We start from the raw sequence: 27,115 nt of genomic DNA, 5'->3' as shown, positions 1-27,115 counted from the left end.
ACTAGCCCTTATACATAAGTTTTTGAGCTTTTCACTGTCACTTTTATAATCCCCTATGACTCCCATGACAATTTCTTGACAGCTAGTGGTGAGTTTTACTTATTGATTTTCCCTTATAAATATTGTACTTCAATATTAAGGGGTCAGAACTTTAGAAGTAACCATTTTGAACCTTTGTATGCTCATCTCTCTATCCCTGAAATTAAAGGATAATCTTGAGTTAATTTTAATGGGGAGAAAAAGCAGACTCCCTTGTGCCTATTCCATTGAAATGAGTTCTCTGTAAACAGCAAAGATTTCTGCACACAGTTTTCTCAGAGTAGGAACATTAATCTGAAATAATGCCATGGAAAATAAAGCCTGTTCCAAGAATGCTCTTCTGAAAAATTGACACAAATCATATTAAAAATGGCTCATAAAATAATGACCAGTGTCCAGGAAATGCCATTTCCAGAGGGGAGAGTTGTATACTGCACTATCTGCCATTATAAAGAATTACACAGTATATCCCAAACTCACCATTTCTGAATAAGAACATCCTAATTTCTATATAGGAATCACTGATATTGTCTTCAGCAAGACCTGTAAAAAATCAGTATTTTGAGGGTGGAAAATTATGAGAGGGAGGTTACAGGTGAGAATGTAATTAAGTTATCATATTCAAAGGAAAACTAATCATCTTGTAGTGAATTTCACAGCTAAGAATGATCTCATAAAAAATCCAGAGGCAAAATGCTAAAAATATGTGGAAGGATGAGTTTTGTTGTAGAATAAACAAGTAGAGTAACCTTAATTGACAAGCAGATGTGGGAAGTAGAAATGGGCTATTATTACTTATAATAAAGTTTCTATGGACCTCCTAAAGGACTGGCATGGTTTATATCAAGAGTACCTGATTTATCCAAGATATACAAATAATTATTGAAGAAGCTGCTTCAGGAACCAGAAAGGCATGATGTGAACACTGCCATAAGATGGTCTTCTGGAGAAAAATCCAGATTTTGGCTAAAGAAATTAATATGATCTGAAGACATGAAACCTCTGGAACTTCTTTGCAATAAAGGAGTACATGCATAAATACACAGTGGAATTGTCAGGCTTTTGATTACCTTTGAAGAAGGAAAAAACAGCTTTGGACTAAGTATTGCCTCAATGAAAGAAATCAGGTACAGGAAGATTGCTATAAAAAAAAATAAAAAATCCATCGAACTGAACCCCTAAGGACTTAAACTGTGCAGATAAGAGAAGAAATACACCAAAATAATGACAGGACTGAAGATAGCTACCCAAACCTAGATCTTGTGTCTCCTTGCTTTGTTCTCTTAATAGTTCTTTTTTACAGAAAATAAAGAGACTAAGTATCATAGAAACAGCTTTGGCATTTCTAAAGCAAAAGTTTTATTCTGCCATGGAACAAAACCAATATCCCTTCCCACCTCTTTTCCCCACAGAGCTACCTAAACATAAAAAACCCCCAAACCTTACTTCAGACAGAGACTCTCAGGAGAACAATAAGCCAGTGCTCAATAATTAATGTAAGTCCCAAGCCTCCAAAATCCCAGGAAAATGTTACCTATTAACTGTACTGCAGTGAATCAGTATCATTAGGGAACCAGGAAATGTTTCTGAGAATTCTATCAGTCAAAACATATAAATTCCACTAGAGTTTTTAATTAAATTCTTCTAACTGGTACGAAATACTTTAAATTAAAAAAAAAAAAAAAAAAACAACAAAAAACCCACAAAAAAACCCACAAAAACAAACAAACAAAAAAAAAACCCCAGTTGCTGGCACTAAACTCACTAGAAAAAGCAACACAACTTTTTTGTTCTACAGGAAAAAGGTATAAGAATGCTGCAGTCTAATTCCAGTGTTGTTATGGGAGGTAGTTCAAAGTCTTGCTTAGTTTGTCTGGAGCTCCATCTGAAGAAAGCTATGAAAAGTATCTTTCCAAACGGCAGCAGGTTCTTGTATCTGGTTGCAAAGTTTTCAGGCTAGAGAGAACCATCTTTTTCATTCTGAGAGTTTGGAAATAATTTGTAGAAAGCCAGATATTTATATCTTTATCTCATCAAGTAAAAGTGTCATTGAGGAAACAGAAAAATACTAAAAATACAGAAATAAGATTCCATAAATTACACTTACTGAAAACACCAAAAGTAGAAGAAAACTATAAATCACAACATGATTACACTGCCACATTTCCTATGCAATCTGATGCTATAAATGTGGAAATTCATTGCTGCTCTAAATACTGTTTTAAGAGTAAAAAAAATAATTCAGAGACTAAAAATCAGTTGGAGAATTTAACCAACAGCATTATATACACCAGAAAAAATGCTATTTGCAAAACAGGTGTCCAAACCACTGAAGCAGTGTAAAACCTTTCTTTTAACCTACTCAAACTCACTATTGGGGTCAGGAGGTTAAACATCTCTGGAATGGTAGGAAATGATATCTTCAAGGTGTCACTCAGAATAAGGCCTTATACCTATCATATGTGGAGGGTGTGGTGACCAAAACCCTTCAGGTCTAGCATTATCTTAAAGCAGAGGAAGTAGGTAATATCAATATCAAGCCAGGATAGAAATCAGAACATTTCTGTACTACATTTACACAGCTAGGCTCTAAACCTTGAGGAAATGCACCTGACTGTGCCCACGTCTTTCCTTCTTGTAAATAAAGGTCAACGATCATCTGTAGGTGAGATACTATAGAACTAATTTCTTAATTTGAAACTGCTCTTAGGAAAGAGGAAAAAAAAGTACATGTTTTTGTTGCTGGTTTTGATGGTTTTCTTTTTCTACTAATTGAATAAGGTGCATGAAGTAGGAGACTGAACTTGTGGGTTGCATTTTGATGTAGAAAAATTATTCCATTTCAGACCACTCCATATCTGTAAATATGAGTAAACAGGGTAGTTATACAGACTGTGCAAAGCAGCATAAATTAACTTTCTTAAGTTACAATAGCAATAATAAAATCTCTGGGCAAAACTTCACAAAATCTACAACTCTTGGTCAAAAATAACAAACAAAACATATGAAGCATAACCTTTAAAGTCAAATAACCTCACAAAAGCATAGACAACATGACACATTGGATTTGCATCAGAAATAAGAACAAATGTTTTGAGGTGTCTTTGGTACCGTAGCCTTGGCAATACTATGGCTTTGTAACCCCTACCTGCATTATTGAGGCAGTTTTCAGCCTCTGTAGTATTATTTCGCCTTTATTCTCCACATACTGAAATTCTCATATCATACTTCTCCCAGCCTTGCACCTGCAAGGCTGAATAGTGATGGCTTCTCACAGTAAGCACCGAACACTGGTTTAAGAATGGTTTAAGAAATTCCCACTGCCTCCTTATCTCACTTCACAAGATATCAGTTTATTAGACAGAACTGAGACATCATGCACATGCAAGTAATTAATACTGATCTATGTATCAGTAAATGTTAGCCTGTAAAATGTGTATACACAAAGTTAACAAATAATAAATGCAAATCACTACTGGCTAATTCATCACTCAGCACTAATGCTATCACTTCATGATAACCACCAGTGGTGAAGAGAGTGGGGGTTAAACAAGGTTTTGATTAAAGTGAATAGCAATAGAGAAAAACCAGGTGAAAAATCTTCTACCTCACTGCCAACCACTGCCCTAGAGAGCTGCCCAGAGCTCTTCAATGAATCCTGTCACTGCTTTCCAAGGTGAACACTGGATAATTTTTTTTTTCCCCTTCTCCCATTGCACTCCCTGTCCTTTGTCAGTGTTGCTAACTGCTTGTACTTTGTTAGATGCTTACGTTCTAGGGTGCTCTATGAGCATATCCACACAGAAATTTAAAAAGTCCTCTAAGCTGCTTTAATCATCAACCAAAATTTAAATGAAGATACACCAAAGAAGGGAACAAAGAGACAAAAAATTAGAAATATGGGAAAAAAATTGAATAAAAAATGGGGGTGAAATCAAGAAAGTTGTTAGTGGCATAATTGTCTTGCCAGTTCCAGAGGACACTGTGGGATACAGATGTCGGCACAGGTCAGATTGTTAACCTCTTGGCTTCACTTCCTCACTCCATTTCATTAAAGATATTTCAAAGAGAAAAGTGCATAAGCGGTGAGTTTTAGATATAATTAAGATATTCTTATTATTGAAGCTATCATAAGAGTATTTTTTTACAATACCTTGAAGTTTATTTTTCACATTATAGAAATATGTGATTGATTGGAATCCTTAAAAATTAATTGGATGACTGTCATATGATTAAGTTTTGAGCCTGTCCCAGAGCAGTGTTTCCCCATGTTTCTAGCCCACCAACTAACTGACTATATTTAAAAGGGTTCTTCAGAAGCAGGAAGTATATTATGTATTTCTCTGGAAGTCCTGCTAACTAGCTTTTACTTAACATTTAAATTTGCTTCTAAAAATACCTTGTCCACATAATCTCTACATTGTAAGAGCATGACTTCAAAAAATTATTCAAACACATTCAACACATTAAACTAAGACTAAAATGAAATAAATATTTAATCAATGTTTCAAGTAAATTAATTTTTATTATGAAAAATGACTTTATGAAAAAAAACCTAAAACAAAACAAGAAGAAACCAAAGGTAATGACAATAAGCTCTATTTTTACCATTTCATGCACCATGGTAATGAAAATATAAAACAGCACACAGGGAAAAAAAAATTAGGAAAAGAAATAAAGAAAACCATTTCCCAAAGCTTATGTTCTTCTCAATAATGCATTAACCAACATTTTTGCAGCATGCAAGAAAAGTAAATATGCTTGGAGCTCTGGAAAGTAGTACACTGGTGATATTTCAGTAAAGGATTTTCAGTTTGGCTTTTATCCCCACATTTTAATGAATGGGCAAATTGGTAATGTATGAATGGCATTTAGAGGACCAATTTCCTTGCCATAGACACTAAATTTCATTCTTCAGAGGCACTCTTAGTAGTTTCTTTCAGTTGTAGAGGTCATCCAGGCTCTCTGCTTTAAAGAGCAGTCAAACTTGTTTCTCATCTCTGTTCTGGCCTCCACTGCCACTGCAATTCCCAGAACTATCAGTGCTTCTTTGGGTGGTTTGAATCCCTAGGAAAGGGGCTTTATGTTGATTATTATGGTAACTGTCTCTGGATTTAGGAGACAGGAAATAACGAGACTGGAACAGAAATAGCATTTGCCTCAAACTTGAATTAAGTACAAATCTGAGAATCACATGTTCTTGATCTTCAATCTTTGGTTCTAAAAGGTTATAACACAATGGTTAGTCACATGGACCTTTCCCTTTGCGGCATTTAACAACTAATCTCCTTCCTGAACAGCTTTCACTTCCATTTTGGCTTTCCTAGAGAAGAATGAATACCCTCATTCAGAGTTTGAGTCTCTTGATCTTATCCCAGCCCTCAAGAGATACAACTAAACCAGATTATTCTGTCAGCTACATGCCCTCAGTAGAAAGTGAGTAACCTAACAATCTTTTGTACATATTTCAGCTTCCACAAGAAGTGAAGGAAATGGTGAAGTTTATATTTAACATCTTCCTTTATAAAAAGAGGCAATGTTAAGGATTTCACTTTACCATGTTACAACATTTTCAATTAAATACAGTGACATTCATATTTTTCAATATATTTGTATACAATTATTTGAATATTTAATTTCTGATTATTAGTGTCTCCATTTCTTACTGACATGTCAGACATTTTCAGGTACTGCTCTTAATCATGCTGAAGAAGTGGGAGCTGATGTTAATTGACCCAATCCTATTCAGCTGTTGAAACTAAAGGGTAAGTTTTCACTTTCTGTAGGTCAAACCAAACTAGAAGAGAAAATGGTCTATTTATTTTATTTCTGTTCCAAACCCAGTATGAGTTGTTTCTAAAAAAAGTTAGAAAAAAATTAAAATCCATATCTAGCCACACATTTCTGTTGCTACATGGATATGTAAGCAAGATTTGTATTGATCATGACATCCTATTTTTGTAACTGAGGTGTTTCATTTCTGTAAGGATTTTTCCTCTGCAAAGTCACAAGTAAACAGAGACCACATTCATAACAAGATTAGCATGCAATCTATAAAACTTTTCAGGAACATGATAATTCACAAGAAGCCTGTTTCTCAGCTGTGAGACAGATGTGTCTCATTGATGTTCCACTGCGTTCAACACCCCGAGTCAGAGCACAGAATTACTGATGGTTGACTGGCACCATCAGTGATGCTTTCACCCAAAAAATGTTTGTATTGAGAGGAAAATGAGGTGCATTCAAGCTTTCTGCTTTGCACTTGTGTTTCCTGGAATTGATTTTAAATTTCAGGAATGTTTGCAAGGCAAAAAAAAAAATCCTGAGGAGACCTTTCACAATGGAGTTATAGCAAGTGACTTATAGACATTGCTTAATTATTAGATGTGAAGCAAAAATTTGGGTTTCTTTAATGGGATGTATAATAATAGAATAATATAATTGTTTAGATTGGAAAATACCCCAGGATCATCAGATATATGGATATGCAGCTCCTAGCCCCTGACTTTGTAACTGCAGTCCACTATGAAAAGAGCATCTTCCTTATTCCTTTTCTTATGCCATGGTACTTAGATTCCTCTTCTTTCTCTATTGCAGTTTTCCTTACGTGCTCCCCTCATGATTCCCCCAGTTCCTCCCTATCTTCTTGAGGTCCCTATTTCAAGGTGAGTAAACCAAGTCAAAATTCTCATGTGCTGAGAGCCAAACAAATGGCTCTGAATATTTTTTGTGGCTTCTGATTTTTTCTTCTGCAGGCCAGTTGCACAAACTTAATATTTTTAAATTCATCCAGAAAGTTCCCAAGATTACTTTCTGAGGAAAGAAAACTGACAGAGAATAATAAAGCACACAGCTTGTTTCTTGGAATCAAGGCAAAGAGATGTGTTTGCATTATGATATTAATTTTAATACTCAGATTTTTAAAATGATGCAGCAGTACTGCATAATGAAAATCAAGAAAGTGAAAATCTCTAAACAGTACCATTTTCTTGATAGAGATTTAGATCAATTCAAATTCAGTAAACTCATTGTTAAAAAGTATGCTTACTTTTGTTTACAATTGATAAAATACACTGGGTTTGCTCATCCCAAGGTGTCACTGCTGCACCATGTTTTGCATAATATAATGGTCCCATATATATACTTTTGTAATTTTACTGGGCAGAAGAGCCCAAATCAAATGTGGCTCTCCTATTTCAATCACTGGCCAAAAAATACCCCTCTGTTTTTTCATTGTTTGGTGTTGCGGGTTTTGTTTTTTCTTTGTTTGCTTTTGGGGTTTGTGTGGTTTTTCTTCTTTGTTTGTTTTCGTTTTGTGGTTTTTTTAATTATTAAGTTTTCAACCTAATTCTTCCTTTGGGCTGTTAATCTGTTCAAATTTAAATACCATTGATCATAGTTCAAAGACACCATATCTATAATCAAAAGTAGTAGCCAGAATAGAAACTCTCAAGCTTGCTATTGACTGGAGATGTAAATTGTAGTTGCAATCCTTCATAAGATTCCTACATGAGCTGTGAGAGCACTGAAGTCCCCTTTATTTCCCATTATTATAATTTCTCTCTCATTTTTTTCTTTTTCTTTATTTTGTTTCCAAATGTATGCAAAAGCTGTCTCATATCATCTTGTTTTTCTGTCACAATATACAGAATATATATATTTTAAAAGGTTATTTTTGTAAATGTGATATTAGCAACTCAAGGTTAAATTCTATACTTTTGCTTGCCATAGTTATTCTCCATTTAATAGATTCTGAATCTGTCTGAAAATACTCAGCTGAATAGATCCTGATAAAATCTTGTTCAAGTGCAACTTCCTTGGTTTCCCTTGACGTCTCTTTGGAGTCATGAGTGTGCAGACCAAAATAATGTTATCAAAAAAAGAATAAAGCAAATCTGCTGATGACACCAAGCTGTGCAGTTGGCACATCTGAAGAGTGGGATGCCTTCCAGAGAGAGCTGGGCTGGCTCAAGAAGTGGGCCCTGGGGATCACATGAGGTTTGACAGGACCAAGAGCAGCACTGCACCTGGGTCAGGACAACAGTACCAACACAGGCTGGGTCATGAACAGATCCACTCTCCAGAAGGACTTGGGGTGCTGCTCGATGAGAGGACACGACCCAGGAGGGTGCACTTACAGCCCAGAAAGCCAATTGTATCCTGGGCCAGCAGGGCTAAGCAGAGGATTCTCCCTCTCTGCTCTGGTGAGACCCCACCTGGAGCACTGCATCCAGCTCTGGGGTCCCCAGCACGGAAAGGACATGGACCTGTTGAGAAAGGCTTCCAAGATGATTAGAGGGATGGAGCACCTCTCCTATAAGTAAAGGCTGAAAGAATTGGGATAGTTCACCATAGAAAAACAAGGATCCAAGGTGACCTAATTGTGCCTTTCCAGTACCTGTAGAGAGCCCACAGAAAGATGAAGAGAGACTTTTTACAAGGGCATGTAGTGACAGGACAAGTGGGACTGGCTCCAAACTGGAAGAATGTGGGTTTCCATTAGACATTAGAAATAAATTTTTTGCTATGGGGGTAGTGAGGTACTGGAACAGGTTGCCAAGAGAAGTTGCAGATTCCTCATTTCTGGATGTTCTTCAAACCAGGTTGGATGTGACTCTGAGAACCTGGTCTAATGAAAGGTGACCCTGTCCATGACAACGGGGTTAAAACTTTAAGGTCCTATTCAACCCAGGCCATACTATGATCCTATGATTCCATGGTTCTGTGTACTACTTGAAATCTACTTTACTACTTAATATAAAGGTAAAAATCAAGGTGGGAAGGGAGAACCAAACAAAAACCCTTTCCTGGTGAGCACCACAATTTCCTCTCCTTGATTCCCTAAAAAAACCCCCCCAAAAAAACCCAAAAACGTTCATAATGAGAAGGAATTTATGCCATTTTAATCTATATATGTTTTTTCCACATTCAAATCTTCATCTTTAGAGATACATACATTTAAAATAACATTCTCCATGCTTTCAGTTACTCTGGTACATCCCCAGGGCAACTCATTTAACAGCAATAAATTTATCTTATTCTATAAGAGATGGAAATCTGGAAACTTGGATTAAGTTTTAGTACATTTGAAAGACATTTCATTTGAATCCAGCACTTTTATCCTGGCAGCTGGCAAATTAGATTCTGATTTCAATAATATTCATTTGCATTTTGTACAAAATATTTTCTCTGCATACTGAAGGAGAGACAATGATTTTAGGATCATAATCTAGCAATTAACCAATTGTATTGAATTGCAATATTTTTATAAAAGAGAGCCAGCAAAACAGCAACTAAGCCAGTAATCATTTTAGGTTGCAGTTTTACTGTCAATAAATAGAATTTGTTTCTAAACTTCCACATTCTGTCTTTTATAAACTGCTTTGTTCCACTTTAGAACAGATGTTACATTATTTATTCTCCTGCTATTTTAAGTCTGATGTTTCATTTTTTAAATTCTTTCTCCCTGCAAAACAAGAGTGCCAAACAGCATTCAGCTGTCAATCTGAAAATATGTGACAAGCTTTAAACATATATTGATAGGTTTTTAATCTTTACCTGTTAAAGACAGAAATTCCAACTGTATCAAAAGGACTAATTGCTTGATAAGTTGATACACTTAGAATATTTAAAAACTATAAAAGAAAAGCAACTCAGTGGAACCTCTCTAAAAGGACATTAACATACTGTTTAAAAGATTTTTTATAGAAAAGACATTCCAAAGAGATTAGGTGTTCTGCAAATTTTGAAATTTAATTTATAACAAGATTTTTCCAATCATTAATGCACAGAGCATTATGCAAAGTTTAGAATGGAGTTTTTGTGTCTTCTGAGATCTCCCCCGCAATTGTGTATTATCTATTCCCTTGATGCAATCCCTTAAAAATCCACATTTTTTTCTCTATAAGAACTGCAACAAAATTAGTGTTTTACCTAACTAAGATCAGAAGTTAATTCAAGATTCATTCATGCGAAAGCTCTGTACTATTGCATCTATCTGCAAGTCACTAACAGGAGAAATAGGAAGAGACTTCAGAGAGCAAAACAATACCTTCATTATTACTTTTAAAAGAAAAGAGAACTTTCGATGGATTTTGTTATGTGACCTGCCTCTGTGAGAAACTGCTGATCTGAGCTGATCCTGCTCCAGCATACAGGGCCTGCTGAGGAAACTGTTGTTTAATACTCATTCCACAAGTCTGATTATTAAATATTATTTTGTAATTTTAGCATCTCATCTTTCACCAGAAGTTAAGTAGAACAAAGCTAAATAAACATGAAATTCAAAACTAATCAAAACACAGAGACAATTATAGTAGATTTATGCATCAGAATCAGTGACCAGAATTATGTCAAAATGGGTTTCAGTCTAGCCAAAAACTCCTACTGGATTCATATGAATTATTATATTGGTGACAGGGATGGTTCTGGGTCTTTGTCACATGGGATAGACTTATACTTCTTTCCCTCTCATGTTTATTTTACTTCTCTGATTTCTAGTATCTCCCCTTTCTCTTCTCTAGTTTTTCTCATTTATATTTTTCTAATTTCTCTAGCTCAGTACAAGCCATTTCTAGTCCCACATTCCCAGTCAGAAGATTACTGAAAATGCAAAGGTGCTGCCTATGACTGAGATGAAGTATTGAAGATGGGAGTTCGTTTTGTATATTATTTTTGAGCTTGGAAATTAATTGTTTGTGACCTATTTGTGCAGCCAGTTATAATGTGCAATATTACAATTTCAGAGAGCAAAGAGTAGGTAACCTTCCTGTAACCTATAATCCACTAATATATCTCAACAGATCTGTGATAAAGACAGGACATATGGCAGCTTTCCTTGCCAATACTAACCTTCTCCTCTGACTTGCAAGAAGATTGTCATCTTGAAGAGACTCACCAAAACTGGGAAAACCTGACTGAAGTTTATTACTTACTTTAAGCTGAGACATTGCACTCAGCCTCAAGATTAAAAACACACTATCTAGAATAAATGAAGTTGGCTTAAACTGAAAGTGTGTACTTATATTTCTTCAAGCACGTAGACAGAAATAAGTGTTAATTAAGCAGTCATTATGTCACTTGCAACAACTACTTACCAATTATTTAACAATATTTTCCAAGTCAGCTAATAAAAGCTTAGAATCATAGAACTGTTTCAGTTGGAAAAGAGCTCTAAAATTGAGTTTGACCATTAACCCATTGCTGCCAAATCCACCACAAAACCAAGTCCCACAGTGCCACATCTCTGTCTTTTAAATACCTCTAGGGATAGTAATTCCAACACGTCCCTGTGTAGCTCATTCAAATGCTTGGCAATCCTTATGGTGAAGACATTTTTCATGATAACCAGTCTAAACCTCCCTTGCTGCAACTTGAGTCCCTTTCTGGTTTTCTGTCACTTCTTACCTGGGAGAAGAGGTCAACCCCCGCCTGGCTACAGCTTCTTATCAAGCAGTTGTAGAGAGTGATAAGGTCCCCCCATAGCCTCCTTTCCTTCAGGCTAAACAACAGCTGCCTCAGTCCAGATCCTTCACTAGTGTTCCAGACCCTTTCCCTAGCTTTATTGGCCTTCCTTTGACACATTATAGATATATGTAGGAGTGCAACAATAATCTGAAGTAAATTGTGTGATATGAGCAGAAATATCTATAAACTGAGTCTGACATGATAGCAGACTTCCCATTATGGATAAAGAGCTGTAGAAGGCAAACAGGACTTCCCTACTCTACAACTGACATTTATTTGTTCTGGATTTCATTCTATGAGTGAATGAACTAACCATCAACTAAGCATACATTTATTACACATTCTACCCTGCCAGTTCCAATTTAAAAGCAATGTTTACAGAGGAGCTGCATTTATTAAGTGTGCTTTAGAAGTGGTCTCTAGATACAGTGATTCAAGTTTATTACACTGTAGGAACATAAACTCGAGTGGCAACATGAGGCATACATAGAAGAGTCACAGCAGTGTTTGTCAATTACAACTTCAGCAAGCTTGCAACAAGATTTAGACTTGAAACACAAAGCTCCATTGAACTGAGTATCCTGAGAACAGAGAACCAATTTCATCAGAAGTGCTGTGGTCTGGAAATACAGATTTTGTTCAACATGGGGTGCCTCCTCTTCCTAGTAGAAAAGGAGATTTGCATACATCTTTGTCCTTGTTGCCTTTCTTCTTTTTTACCAGTAATCAGAAATTAAGAAGACTGGACATTTATCCAACATGCAGGATTTGATCCCAAATGGGTTGAATCTGTAAATACCTGGATTATTGAATTATGTATTCAATTTCTGTCTCTCAGTCCTTTCTAGCCCACATGAAAGATGACATTCACTGAGTCAGAGAGTGACTGAGCTGACCACAGTCACCAATATCCCAGGATATTACACATTTTGGGTTTTAATCACCCCTAACTCTTCTTTCTCCAGAAATTTTGTCTAGATGTTAATAGACTGACGGAATTTTTTAGAGCACATGAGAAAAGACTGTCTTGTTTTGAAGAAGATGGACACCCCGATAGTTTCAAACGTACTATTAATTGGAACAAAGGAAAATTTTAGCTATCTTTCTTTTAAATTACCTCCTTCTGTGACATAGCTACCACTGTAGACTCCTATTTCTTCTCACCCGTCTGACACCATAAAATCTATTGCAAGATCTAAGACAGAAACAGCAAATACCTAAGAGTATATTAGTTTTTATATTAATTTTTTGCAATTCTTGTATTATGAAATAAGTATTATAAACAGAGACTTCAGGATTCCATTCCATTGCCACCCACACAGCAGTATGCTCTGACATATTTATGTAGCAGAATCTTTGAAGCTATTTTTTCCCGAGATACCTAGACAACAGATCACTTACAGGAAAGAAACAACAGCCACATACAGGAAAGAAAAGGTAGACTGTATACATTCACTGTTCTTTTAAAAAACGTCCATTCCTTAAATCATGGTGAAGTCTCCCCTGACTAGGTCTACTTCAAATCTGAACTAGACATCTAGTCTAGTAAAGACATCGAGAGGGATGATGGGTGTTTCCTGGTCACCATTCATCTGTTTTAAGGTAGGTGTCACAGAGAGGTCAAATGAATCATGCCCTGAAGTTTCCTGTTTCTATCCACTATTTATAAAAGAGAAAATGGCTTTGACTTAAGGTAGATATTTAGATAAAAAGAGCAGCATATTTAATACAGTCCAAAAAGTCATGGAAAAGCAGAGATCACTTCCCTCTTATTATTCCACTCTACTACTCTTTTAGAAGACAAACCATGGTCTATGAAAGTCTGGATAACAAATTTTAAAAGAGTGAAATGGTTTAAAAACTGTTGGAACTGAAAAACAACGTAAATTCAAACCTTTGAAAGGTTAAGCTCCATTTTGTGCCTGCTTTTGTTTACAGAAGACACCTACACAAACATTTCAGGATTCCTCTACTATAAATGCAAAAGACGTTCAAACATCCCCTGACTTGAGGTCACCTGTGACTTGGTCCTGGAACAAGCCTTCAATGCAGTCTATACAGAAGCACCAGCTAATATGCATGGTCAAGCTTACTAATTCATAGTAATTTCCTGATATGTTTAGGAAGAAAAATGCCTTTCTGGCCTGGGTACCTGATTCCTCTTGTCCAGGAGACTCCACACTTGCATAGCACACAGCTTCACATCACCAAGGGAGTACACAAATAATCTATAAGTCAGGTTTTTTTTTCTTGAGCAAGAACCAGCAGCCTAACCTCACCCAGTCCAGTCCCACACATCTACATGCAGTTATTTTCATGAGTCATCCTCTATGATTCATGTTGTTTATAAATAGGGGCAGAAATTCTGAATGTGCCCTTGTGTAAAACTGCTTGCAGAACAGGTCCCATATAAAATATTTTCTTACAGGCAGTATGAGGCCTGACAAGGTAATAGACTCAATTTTAGCTACATATGGCCTTGTGTGCTATGTACTGTGATTTATCTGGACCAAGTTCTCTGAAAAGAAGTTAATTTCAAAGATTGACTTTAAAGAACCTAGGGCTTTGGTATATCAACCAGGTAGTTATGGTAGAAAGAAGACAGGAGAACAAAGATATGTATTAAATTTGTTTAGCATCACATGTTTCACTAGGAACACAAGATCAGGTTTTTGCTGTGGGTTCCCACTGTCACCTACAGAGTGCAATAAACTTCAGGTTGTGCTCACTGACAATATCTTGGCTTTCCCAATAGTTTAGAGAGTATACTGGCGATTGAGAACTCACTTGAAACACATTTCCTTTTCTGTCCTCAAATACTTTTAACATAAGGCTATTTGTGAGACACACCAGCATCCTGAATTGAGACCTGTCTTCTCTGGCAGAAACTCTCTACTCCTACCAGCCAAAGAGGAGGGGGAGCTTGGATGAATCATACTCTGCAAACAGCTAGCTCAGGACGTTATGTACCTTCTCACCTTTCACTAATGACTGAACATTACACCTTTCAGGAATTTTAGTAAAATAAATTACATCTTAAAATACTAATGAAGAATAAAACTTGTATTCTGACTAAAATATAGGCAGGCTTTTTTAAGGTGTTTTTGTTTGCTTGTTTTGGGTATGGTTTTGTTGGATTTTTTAAATCTAGAACAAAGAAAAATAAATTGAGAATGAAAAAACAGTGGATTAATGACTCATACACATTTTCTTAGAGACAATATTTTACATCCATGAAATTAATATTTGAAAATTTCAAAACACTTCTAGTAGCTTATGATATTATACTGAAAGATTGCAATGAAATAAAAATATCAAATCTTACTTATTATAAGTCACTCTTCTTTTAAAGTCATCATGAGTCTAGATTTATAGGGAGGAAATTAATTTCACACTTGCTGACAATACTTTTTTCAGTGTAAGAGTACAATAACAATAATGATTTCAGTGAAAGACTATAAAGAATCCTCTAAAATGAAATGAAATGCCAATGTAAGATATATTACTGTTCAAAAATGAAAAGGAAATTAAAGAAAATAAAATCCATAATAATCCTTATTATTAGGATTTACAGGCATATCTGCATATATGTTTCATTCTTATTTTCCTGGTTATATATCACAAAGCATAAGTTTACCATCAGCCTAAGGAAAAAACATTCACAAACTGAACAGAAAGCTTCTACGTCAGCCCTCTGACTGGGGGCTGCACCCTTTCACAGGTTTGTTATAGACTGTTTTGTTTAACAATGTCATTTTTTAGATCAACTAGATTAGAAAGACTTCAATGTTAAAAGAAAATCACTGAGAAGGCATTTCCTGGTTTATGACTAAGCCTAAATGCAAACAGCTTTCAAAAATTAATTTCTCAACTAAAATATTTATGGAAGATTATCACCTGTTCGTGTTTGAATGAGATTCTCTTCCTGTTTATTTAACATGCAGTCTACAAAAAGATGCCAGATTTTGGCTGCTGCTGGCCAGGCAAGTTTTCCTCTCTTGGCTCTCAAGCAAATATTAACAGGGTCAGTAACAACAGGCTACAGGTTTGAACCTCAGACAGAAAAAGTGTTTGAAGGGAGCATAAAAAGGAAGATTACCACTATGTGATGTTAATTTTCTGCAGGTGTTGAAAAGTTCATGTAAACATCCTTTAAACTGCTTTAGTTTACATGAAGACCACAACAACAGCACTTTCAGTATGAGAAGGTTGCATATGGCTTTTAAATTGTGATTGCTTCATCTTCAAAATTAAATGACTCCCAGTGAAACAGAAAAAAAAAATGCAAAAATTTATCTTCCATAGTTTTCTGCAAAAGGTTCTGTAACTGAATATGTCTGATAACTTCAGCTCTGTTACTGGTTTAAGTTTACTTTGAATTTGTTCTTACACCATTGTAGTAATTTAATATGATTTCTGCTTAAATGAAAGGCCAATGGATTACTTATAGAAAAAAGGCATTGCTATCTCTTTTCACCCCACAAGCACATAAAGGAAATATTCTAGGAAATGGTCTAAGATAATAAAGGTATTGTACTTTCAACAACCAGAAAAAGACCCAATCTAAGAATCTAAGGGGTCTTACGTGCCCCTGATGGACTTGATCAAGAGTAACCCAACATAAGTTGAAGTGGACCACAGCAGCAACAGAGGAAAAGAGAGCAGGTACCTCAGCATCCTGCTGTAACATTCTGACTCATTAATGGGTCACACCTGCCTTGAGCTCCTGCCCTCTGGATGTAATGGAATGACTCTGCCTGGTGCTGTTTTCCTCTGACAGGTCTGGGACAGCTCTGCATTTGCAGACTCACATAATTTTCATAGCACGTATGGTTTCAAAATAAGGAAGACCCACTATGAATAACACACTGAAAATTAATTGTAACAATGTAAATGATCTTGAAAAGTCAGCAGCATCCTGTAAAATTCTCCAGTCTATGGCAATTGTGATATGCATATGGAGAACATGCATTTCACACAAAAAATTAATCACTAGAAAAATACAAGAAAGTTTAAATGTGTTTTTTAATACCATTTGATTTTTTTTCCAGTTCTTTGCCTGGTAAGTAAACTCAAAGGGTATTTGAGATGATGCTGTATTGAATGTGTCCAGTGGGAATTGGGTCATAAGCTTCAATGGAACAATACTATATGGTATCCTTTTAAATTAAGATATTTACAGTGAGCTTGATTGTGAGAGAAGTTGGCATGTAACTTTCCTTAAACAATCTCCTTGGTCCTGAACTCTGATAGTAGCAACAAGATCCAAGGAAAATTCAGAAAAGTAGTGACACCTATGTGACACCACAGAGCAACCCCTAAAGGCATAGGGACTTGATCTTGAAAAGAAAAATGTCAAAAAAATATAATGAAAGGCTAACTTAGAAAAACACTATTGCATTCAAATGAATATGCTCAGACATTTTACCTCTTACCCTTATGTTTCAAGAAAACTCAGATTTAAATGAGTGAAAGATTTTATTCAGCATTATATTTTCTTGCAAAACACTACAAGATAATCAGGAAAACAGTAAGTGCACATAAAAGAACAAATCAAAACCAAAATAATCCTATTTCCTTCAACTCAGTGAAGTCATGATATAATTCATGTAAAAGCAGGTGTAGATAAGATTCTGTAAACAAGTACCTACAGACCTGTGTTCCATTTCCTTGGCAGAAAATGGTCTGGAAACAAGAGCAGCAGCATTAAAATCTAATGCCAAAAACTGAACATGGAACTTGTCAGGTGCTAAGAAACTCAGAAGAATCCTGCAGAATTTTCCACTCTATGGCACATGAGGTACAAAGAAGGAGTAGTAGTGTGCTCATTTCATGTAAGTACAGAATTCTTAACAGCAAATGTTATACCATTTACATGAAATACTGAATGCCTAATAACATTGAAGAGGATTTCTATATATTTTTAAAAGTTTGTTTATCCTGTTCCTGAATTATTTTTAGAGATAGTTTTGATGAATGCAGCTAAACTAGCAAACCAAGATAACAAGAACCTCCACTGCTCCATTCTGATAATTATGACTGGATATTTTTTGTGATGAAAAATATATGTGATTTCAACTTTTTATGATATTTGTCCTTTTTCCTTCCAATTGCTTAAACTGTAAGTTTCACAGTGGCATGCCAATCCCCTCTGAGTATGCTTGGATTGTATTTACCACAACAGCTCTTTCCCATTTTCTTGTGCTGCACTACTGAAATATATGGCTGGTATTTCTGTCCTGGAGATTCATTTGAAGATATAGTTGTGTCATAGCTTCCTGAGTCTCCTATTTCAGAATACAAATGTAATTTTATTTCTCTCAAGAGTTGGGAAAAAACTCTAACAATAATTATACTTTTGGAAATGCCTCTCTAGTCATAAATTATTTCCCAGTAAGTGTAGTTACTTACAAGCACATAAAAGAAATACTTCATTGAAATGTCTTATAATTTCATATTTATGAACTGACTTGCCTGCATGGCTACTACTTATGTTAAAATAGGTCATTTTTATGTAATGTTCTTCACATATGACAAATCCTTACTTGCTATGGGAAAATTAATTTGTATTTATGATACTTAAAAAAATTAACTAGTTTGAAGAGGAGTTTAATTTAGGATGGAAGATGAAAATTCCAAACTCTCATTCAAAGTATCCTAATGAAATACAATTTTTTTGAAGAAGAATTAGAAAAATCTTAACTATCTAGAAAGAGAAAGAAATTTAGCAAATGTGTAAATCACAGCTTATATCAAGGGTTACAGTGAGTATTTTAACTTAATGATTCCAAACTCAGTATTTTTCCAAAACTACTCTATGGCTCATTGTAAGACATGCTAATATCTCATATGTGATCTACTTTAAACAAAAGTTTTGCTTCTAATATTTGTAGTTGTTAAATCTGATATTGACTTTCATACTTATATTTTCATTTTCATCCTCTTGACAAAAAGACAGACCCATTCCTATACTGCACTTGCATAAAACCTCCTTGTTCTTCTTTCTTAAAGGGAATGATTCTCTCTAACCCTGTGGCTCCTAAATTGATATCATCCAACATGACACAGAGGCCTATCTTCACACATACATGTACAGTCACAAGTCAATACTCAGCAGTTACACCACAGTCCCCAACCTTATTCTTTTTTACCTGATCATTATCATCAAAAGCCAAAGTAGAAAGAAGAAAAAAAAAAGTCCTTTAGCTGTGCAGTTTATTAATGTATTTGTTTAATTTACAAGTTATTTTAATTAAAACAATTACAAAAGATACCTTGAACTCTGTCTATTTAATCTTGCACACTCTATAAAGAAGCAGCTAGTAACAGAAGAAGAAATGTGGCAGTTTGACAGACACCAGTAGATTAAACGGAATGTTTTCCTTAGTGAATTTTTTGCTTATGAAAGAGGTGTGGATTCAGAAGAAATTTCATTTTATACCTTCAAGGAAAGATCCTCAAAGACATGACTTGAGATTTCTGTTGCAAAACTTTCACCTAAACCCAGACCAAATTCTATTGCATATGGTCAAAAAAAACATTACTAATAAGTGAAGCACAGTGAAAGGTTTGCCTGGAATGAACAAATTAATGAAAGATCTAATTAGGGAGCAATTTCCTGCAGATTTCTCCCCTCATGAGTTGGAACATTTTTCTGACTGGAACAGGACTAGGACGTTCAATTAGCATGATCCAATCCTGTTCTCCATGTATATTAAACACATACATCAGGATTGTGCTCACATTTATCTCCCATATATATTTCCTCAAATACACAGAGGAATAAACACAAAATGCTTATAGAAAGTTGCATATTCAATCAGCTGGGCTGGTGGAGTATTGCCCTTGGTCCACAGCCTAATCCTGTCTGTGATAAGTAGTTTGTTACAGCTTGAATCACCAGCCACAGGAGTTTTCAGAAGTAGTGCAATCTTGGACAGTCAAGCTATTCACTTTTCTTTTAGGAAGTCAACACCTCTTTTCCAAATAGGTCTGCTATCCTAACAGAAAGACAATAGGGAAAGGACTGACACTTAAAATGTGATGTAGATCTGTTGCTGTTGGCCTTCGTGTCTTGCAATTCAAACCTCTCCAAGAACATTTGCATTTGCTTAATCACAGTCATCCACAACAGTTCAGAGTTTCCATGCCTTTATGTAAAATGCATCTTTTCCTGATCAACAGCTATAATTGATCACTCTGTCAACACTGAAACTTTCTTAAAAAATTTTATTGGGCCAAAGTCCCCACTTCTAAATATTTCGCTGGACAGTACTTTACTACAGTGTCACTAAATTACATGTAGGAGAGAGGCAGAAACTCTTGTTTTCTAAACATTTCTCCTCCTTACAATGGGGAAAATCTTCCATCATCTCTAATCCATGTAATATTTTCTTTCATGATGCATGATGTAATATGTCAAAGTCGCTCACATTTTTTTTCAAAGACAAGCATACTCTCCAAGTCAAAACCAGGACATTTTTATATAATGTGAAAATATTTCAAGGGATTTTTCCTCCTTTTCAATATTCTAAATCTTTCAAGACACTCATTAATAAGAAAGGTTATAATTATGGATTTCCCAAAGGGTTCACTAGAATTCAAAGATATTTTTTAAAATGGATATATAAAGAGGGAACAGTAAGGATAAAAATCTTACAAATACATGTTTTAAAGACTGGTAGCAAAACTTATGTCTTCAAGACTCTTCATACTTTATATGGTTATTGTTTTGTCTCTTGTTAGCATTTTGCTATATTAAATTAACTAGTCAATGCCAAAAAAAAAATCAAAAAAGACATGGCATAAGAGCTGTAATGGAGTGATTATTAAAGCTTGCAGAACTGGAAAGACAATGCTTGAGTCTACAGAACTTCTGAAAGGACCTCTATAAACAAAACCCAGGTCAGCCTTGCCTGTTGCTCTGTTTGAAACACAAGATCTCCTAGTGACAGACACTGTCATAAACACATGTTATCTGACACTATGATGCAAGTTTCATCAAAAATCATGTTTAGCATGTCTGTTCACTGTCTCTCATATGTCATCTGCTAGGAAAGACTATCCCCAAGAGCAAACATTAATTGATTTTAATTCTTTCTCTCCACTCGGTTCTAATAGCATGGTAGGAGATGCAGTAACTCAAATCTACCTGTTCAGTGTCCTTGCAATAGCACAACATATTTTTCATATTAAAAAGACTAATGTTTTTGTGCCTCAGAAACAGCTCTGCAAGAATTGGCTGATGATGTTGGTTGAAGGAAGAGGTGTACAGATTTTTATATATATATATATACATATATATATAGATATAAACATATATAGTATTATATATATATTTATAGAATAGCGCTATATAGAGCAATTTCTGCTAAATAAAATCTACTAAAATCCTTTGTACATATTTCAGTTATCTTAATTAACTGAAGTTATATTAAAACTTCCTAAAATTCAGCTAAAATGTAAACCTTGTAGTTTTAAAAAAATCTCAAAATAACGCCTTAGAAAGTCTTTAAATCCAGTGCCTTATCTCAAAATCTCAAGGCACCACACTGCTATTACTTTAGGCACCTCGTGGTGCTGTTTTGTGCCTTTACCAAGGCAGTTTCCAGTAACTCTTTCCTCTCCTTACCAGCAGGTGTATGACCATTTCAGTTGCTGCTCATTTCCCCTACTTATGCCAGGAGCACATGGCTTAACATTTGAAGGGAAGCAGAGACTGATACCACTGCCAACAAGAAATTAAATGAAATCTGAACAGGATAAATCCTGCTGGTAACAGCAGAGAGATTTCCTATTTTTTTTCAATGGAACTGTGAATATCTGTGCTTTGTCTAGTACTTGCATTCATTATACTTGTAACCATAGCTGCATGTGCTGTAAAACTAAGAATATATGTAGAGATGTTTACTTAGAGACACAAAATCTCGTTTGCATGAACATCTTACATGCCAATTTACAGATTTAAGCACTTTGCTCAGTACTCACAGAGAACTTTAAAACAAATTTTATTTTAATACTGTGTAAACAAATTCCACTGAAAAATAATTGTTATACCAAAATAAAACTGACATGAAAGATTTACCAAAGCATGTAATTCATAATGTATTTTTCCATTGTTCCTTCTTCATCTTTTGCATCTACATCGTTGCTGACAGTCTGCTGTTCAGCATAATAGATATGACAGTCCTTATTCCTACCTTTTTTGAGTCAGTAATTTTAAGAAAGGTATAGAAGGATCCATGCCTTAAATTTAGATTGTGTACTTCTCTGAAAAAAAATCTGGGATTAAACGGAGAAGGAGCTAAAGGAGGTAATAAAGGCAACAGAAAAAAAAACTTAGTTTCTGCATCAGAATATATACATTATGTAAAATAATTATTTTTCTTTTTTACATAGCATTTTAGTCAGCTGAAAATGACACAACTAGATTTGTTTTGCCCAATAGAATAATTTTCAGCAATACTATTTTAATGCTAAGCATGTCTTCAAGTTACAAAAACAAGCAAAAAAAAGTGGTAGGTTTTTAAAATATCATGTGGAATCTAAATAGGAAGAGTTCAGATGACTATATCATTCTACAGCCAAATTCTTCTCTATGATGATACATCCAAACACTTGGAGGGAAAATGAGTAATTCCCTTATTTATCTTTTTAAAATATATGTGTAACCAATATGTCTTTCATTTCACATTTTCATCATTCTTAAAAGAAAGCTCTTACAAGTTTAGCTCACTCTGCTAGGACTACTTTCCTCAGAAACAGTTTCTTAACTACAGTCTTCAGTTATTAGTGATCATCATGACAGGTCACAGATTCATAACCTTTCTGCTCAAAACTGGAAAAGACAGAATGAAATATTTTATGTACTTTCCTGTGACTTACAAGCGTGAGATGGAAAAGTAATATCAAGTTCATAGATTAATATTTACCCATAGATCACTCCTGGGACCACAACACTTCAGTTTTAGGCAACACATTATAGTAAGAAAATTAATACTGTATTCCATCTATTTTATGATCACTTTACGTAGATCTTGTCAGATAATCAGGATGATTATTTTAATTTACACTCAATATGCAAAAAGATCTGGCAACAACTACATTTGAAGTGTTCTGTTTTGTAATTAGAGCAGGGGGAAAACCACAACAAATTTACTTTAATTACTTCCCCAGACTTAAAAATCAGTGGGCCATATTCTGCATTTTTCCTTCTACACCAAATAACTACACCAAATAGGTCTGAGAACTTAGTAAGTTCTCCTTCTAGTATATAAAATCTGGTTTCCATCCCCTCTTGCCTTTGTAATTTAGGGAAGGAAATAGAGAATAAGAAAGAAAGAGGAGTAAACCCCTTTCTTTTTTTCCCCTCAGCTACAGTTGGTGATGTATGACAGAGAAAGGAGCTCTCAAGGCTTCAGTTGCTCCTTACTAGTTCTCTCTACCTGCCTGCCTCTGCTGAAGAGCAGCACCAGAGAAACAGCTTTTCTTCCTCCAGGATTCTGCTGGGAATAATGGGAGACACCACAATGGATAAAAATCAAGCCCCACATAGATAATTTACTACAACTGCCCATCATCATAATTTCTGTCTTAGGGTATATCTGCCCTGAAAATGGCTCCACTGAAATTAAAGGAGTTTTTAGTGGCATAAGGCAGTAAACAGAGTCATTATAAGATGATCAGTACTGAGTTTCTGCCTTCCTCTGAATCTGTCTCCACCTGATGAAACCATGATCCCTCGTCTCAGTTGCCGTATATTTCTCCTGAGTATTTCTCACCACCTCTCTACAAAGTAGGCAGAAATTATATTAATCTATGCTGGCTGATTTTTGCACTAAAACATATCAAGAACACTAATAACATCCATTCCACTGGCTGCACTGTGAAGATACTAATCACCCCCGAGAGAATACAAACATTGTAAATCAACATGGCTGTTTGTGAAAAAATCATTAGACCATGGCTGAAGGGAATGATTGCAGACTCTGGCCCTGTTGTTATTATTAGTGAAACTGGAATTAATTTAAAACCATTCTCCAGCAGAGCTAGCTTGCTGGGATTGTACATGAAACGCAGACTTGACCTGAAAAGTAGGTTTTGTCCTTTTCTCTAGAAATGCCATGCATGCTTCAAGCTGAAGCTGAAATTGCAGCCAGCAGTGTGCTGAGATAGCCCCTTTCACCACATATTGACAGGGAAAGCTATGTGAAGAAGCTTTAAAGAGCTAGCTTGAGTGCTGAGGTAAATGACTTGCAGTGGCTAGTATACAACTCAAAAATCAAAACTCTATAGAAGGGGAATGAAAGAAAAAAAAACCTGAAAAACCAAATTAAAATAATTTAAAGCAAATTTTGTTCCAGAAAGAGAACATTTCATATATTCTGAGAAAAAATAAAATCAAAGCAAAATTAGACAGACTAGAAAAGAAAATAATATTAATTCTTATCAGCATTTATAACCTACTTAAATATACAAATTTATGACCACTATTCATGATTATATTTTTTAAAGTCTGTTTTCACAGGCTTTTCACCTCCTAAAGTTTATATAGCAAATCAGAATATTTGTGGCAGATTACTATCTATTAAGTATGGGTTTTAAATTAGATTTACAATAATATAATCTAATCCAAGTTATATATTCTTAAGTACACATGTTCATTTTCTAAACAAACCTTTGTATCCACATCTAAAATAAACAAATAATCGTACATCAAGGACTAAAACCAATCATAATACTTCTTCCAGTTTGAGGAGTCTTTTGTCCTTTAGAACTCTTTAGTTTTATATCTATTTAAGAAGTCTGAAGCAGAAAACAACCATTATGTTATTGATTTATCTATACTTTGACAGAGTTTCTTAAACTTTATGTAATTACTTGCATTTATTATGCTCTGTCTACCATCTATGTAGCTCTCACAGAAATGCTAAGACATCATGCTGGGCTGCTGTGTTGACGGCAGGTTGCCTCCAATTTCCACCTGTTACACTGTATTAAAACAGATAAGGGAGTATTAAATGCAGTGGCAACACTGCTTAGGGTAATTGCTGTGGGGATGTTATTCCATCATTACTGAGACACACTGCAGTGCAGGAGATAACCCTAGGATGCAGCATACACCAGGAAACTGGTTCTGACATGTTCTGTAACTGAAACTGAGCCTAACAAAAACTAAACCACAAAAAAGAACATAAGTTAAGTAACAAGTGGTCCCTGAAACCACGTTTTCATAAATTTGAACTAACACCACTTACTGGCTGAATTCTGTGGTTGGTTTCATCCCACAGATTGGGACTGAAAGGGGAAAAATTTTTCAAAACATTTTGAAAGCATTTAAAATTTCTACAGCTCTGGAAACTTTTTCACAAATGCTCCAAAAATCTTTTTTTTTGTTTACTTTTTAGACTCTATTAGCCTCCCCAAATTAAAAAATCTATTATTTACACAGGGTCATTTCTAGTATTTCATATAAATTCCTTTATACAAAATGAACTTATGGAATGTGCATATGTACATATGCATACATACACAATAAACATCTAATCATCAAATTGTGATCATGGTCAAAGAAATACAAACCCTGACTAACTGAGAAACACACAAGGTCATTGAGTTAAATAATATGGAAAAGTTAGAAAAAGGAAGATCAGGCAGGTATATTAGGAAGAACATCTATTTTGTAGGGTAAAAAATAAAGACTTAATGGCCGCAAAAGTAATATCTATCATTTTCTTGCTGAAATAGAGGGATGTATTATCTATATTATGAAGTTGCACATTTCAAAAAAAAAAAAGTAAAAAAGTTGAGTAGATATAATCTAGTAAACCAAAAGCTTGAGTCACAATCAGAAGAAAAAAGCTTATCACTTAATGCAATGTCCTTCCTTTTCCACTCCAGCAGAAACTAAAGAAAACAAAATAAAGAGAAAGGAGAAAAATAGAGGCTCTAGATTTGGACATACAATTTCTCTTGTTTCTGTTTCAGTCCATTCTTAAATCAAGGTTTTGGTAAGCAATTTAAGCAAAAGAATGTGATTTATTGTCCCAAAGATGTCCCCTTCCCCTTGGGATCTGATATTTACAGAAATCTTAATCTCCCTACAGAGAGGACTGGAAGATACTTTGTGCGATGATAAAGAATAAAGAACAAAAAGAAAAACAAGTTTGTGAAAGAAGTCAGTGTGATAACAAGGCCACTTATCAAAATAACCAAATTGTTGAGCAGAATTTAAAACCAGCCACTGGGACACAGAACACAGGCAAAGGATTTGTCCTCTGACAAAATAATCAGAGCTCCACTTTTTTTTTCTTTTGTCTTCTAAAAATGCAGGATTTCATTGTGCTTTTCAGTGCAACCAATCCCAGATGAGTGTTCCCCCCCTCCCTGATTTTGCACGCATGGCACTGTCTGGTGAAGAAATACTGATGTATTCAGCCACATGTACATCTGGGTATTTTTTTGCTGCAACTTTTAGAAACACTAAGAAAGTTAATTTCACTTTTTGCTGGTTCTTGTTACTCCTTTCAGCATTTAAAAACTATTAATAAGCAGAATATCTTTGTAGTGTTTTTTCTACACTATAATTAATCAAAATGTATCATCTGACTGTACAGGAAAGTAGAAGGTGCCTAGTGCTGCTTCACTTTTCAAAAGCACATCTGACCTACCACTACAAAATCACACACAAAAAATGAAGAGGAACAATCCTGTAGTGATAAACAATTGGAGCATTTGGAGCCCTGCATGTTATTAAAGTATATCATGATCATAGTTTTACTCAGTATTATACCAGAATTTAGACATGACATCATTTGCTGGTAACTGAAATTGATTGAATAAAAGTGTAATACATGCCTACTTAACGCCATGCCTAACGCAGGATATTTAAACATTTCTTGTTCGCTACAAAAATCAGTTATCTCCATGTCATTAATGGAGCTGAAAGACCCTAAAACATAATAATATGTGATACTTTTAGGAGAACTTAACTTACAACTCCATTTATAATGAATTGCCCACATATTTTTGCCTCTGCCTCCAGTTTTAAATTGTGCATTTTTTTCAAAGGAAAAATGCAACAATGAAGATAAACTATTAAACTTCTCTAAGGGTTTTCAGGGAGAAAGGGCTACCATCTACAAAATTTCAGAAGTAAATGGAACATATCATCACTGGAAGAGATAACAGGGAAAGGAATGGTTTTCATTGAGAAATTGTACATGCAAAATATGCTTAAGAAATCAAATTAGTTAATTACAAAGAAGTACTCGGGATTCAAATTCACACACACGAAGAAAATTGTGTTCTGTGATAAATCAATAATAGTAGGAAAAAATGAAATTTTATTTTTAACCAATAGTTGAGCAGAATTTTTTAGATTATACTTTTGCATTTTGATATATTTATCATCTGATGATAATACACCCAAAAAGGTTTCATAGGCTATTGCATAGACCACCATTACTTAACATCATGATTTTCAGAAGTGTGATATATGTCAGCTTTTTTCCTTAGCTGATTTACTAATAGACCAGTAATATTCTCATCTAGCACTGTAATAGCTTAAAAGAAAATTATAATCTGTATTCACAACTAACAGTGTCTGCAA

General features: G+C 34.9%; 1 protein-coding gene and 1 long non-coding RNA gene across 2 annotated transcripts in view; one reads left to right on the top strand and one right to left on the bottom strand.

The window, feature by feature from the left end:
- Positions 1 to 27,115, bottom strand: part of KCNH8 (potassium voltage-gated channel subfamily H member 8) — a 178,302-nt gene that overhangs the window by 130,800 nt on the left and 20,387 nt on the right. The gene's annotated exons all lie outside the window — the stretch shown is intronic.
- LOC135287646 (uncharacterized) lies at positions 20,508 to 23,119 on the top strand. The gene is made up of 4 exons (XR_010351208.1): positions 20,508 to 20,629; positions 20,726 to 20,771; positions 21,140 to 21,279; positions 22,879 to 23,119. It is a non-coding gene; the product is annotated as an uncharacterized LOC135287646 (long non-coding RNA).

Source organism: Passer domesticus, chromosome 1, assembly GCF_036417665.1.
Source record: "Passer domesticus isolate bPasDom1 chromosome 1, bPasDom1.hap1, whole genome shotgun sequence".
In the NCBI taxonomy this organism is placed as follows: Eukaryota; Metazoa; Chordata; class Aves; order Passeriformes; family Passeridae; genus Passer; species Passer domesticus.
This window is presented reverse-complemented; position numbering and strand designations above follow the sequence as displayed.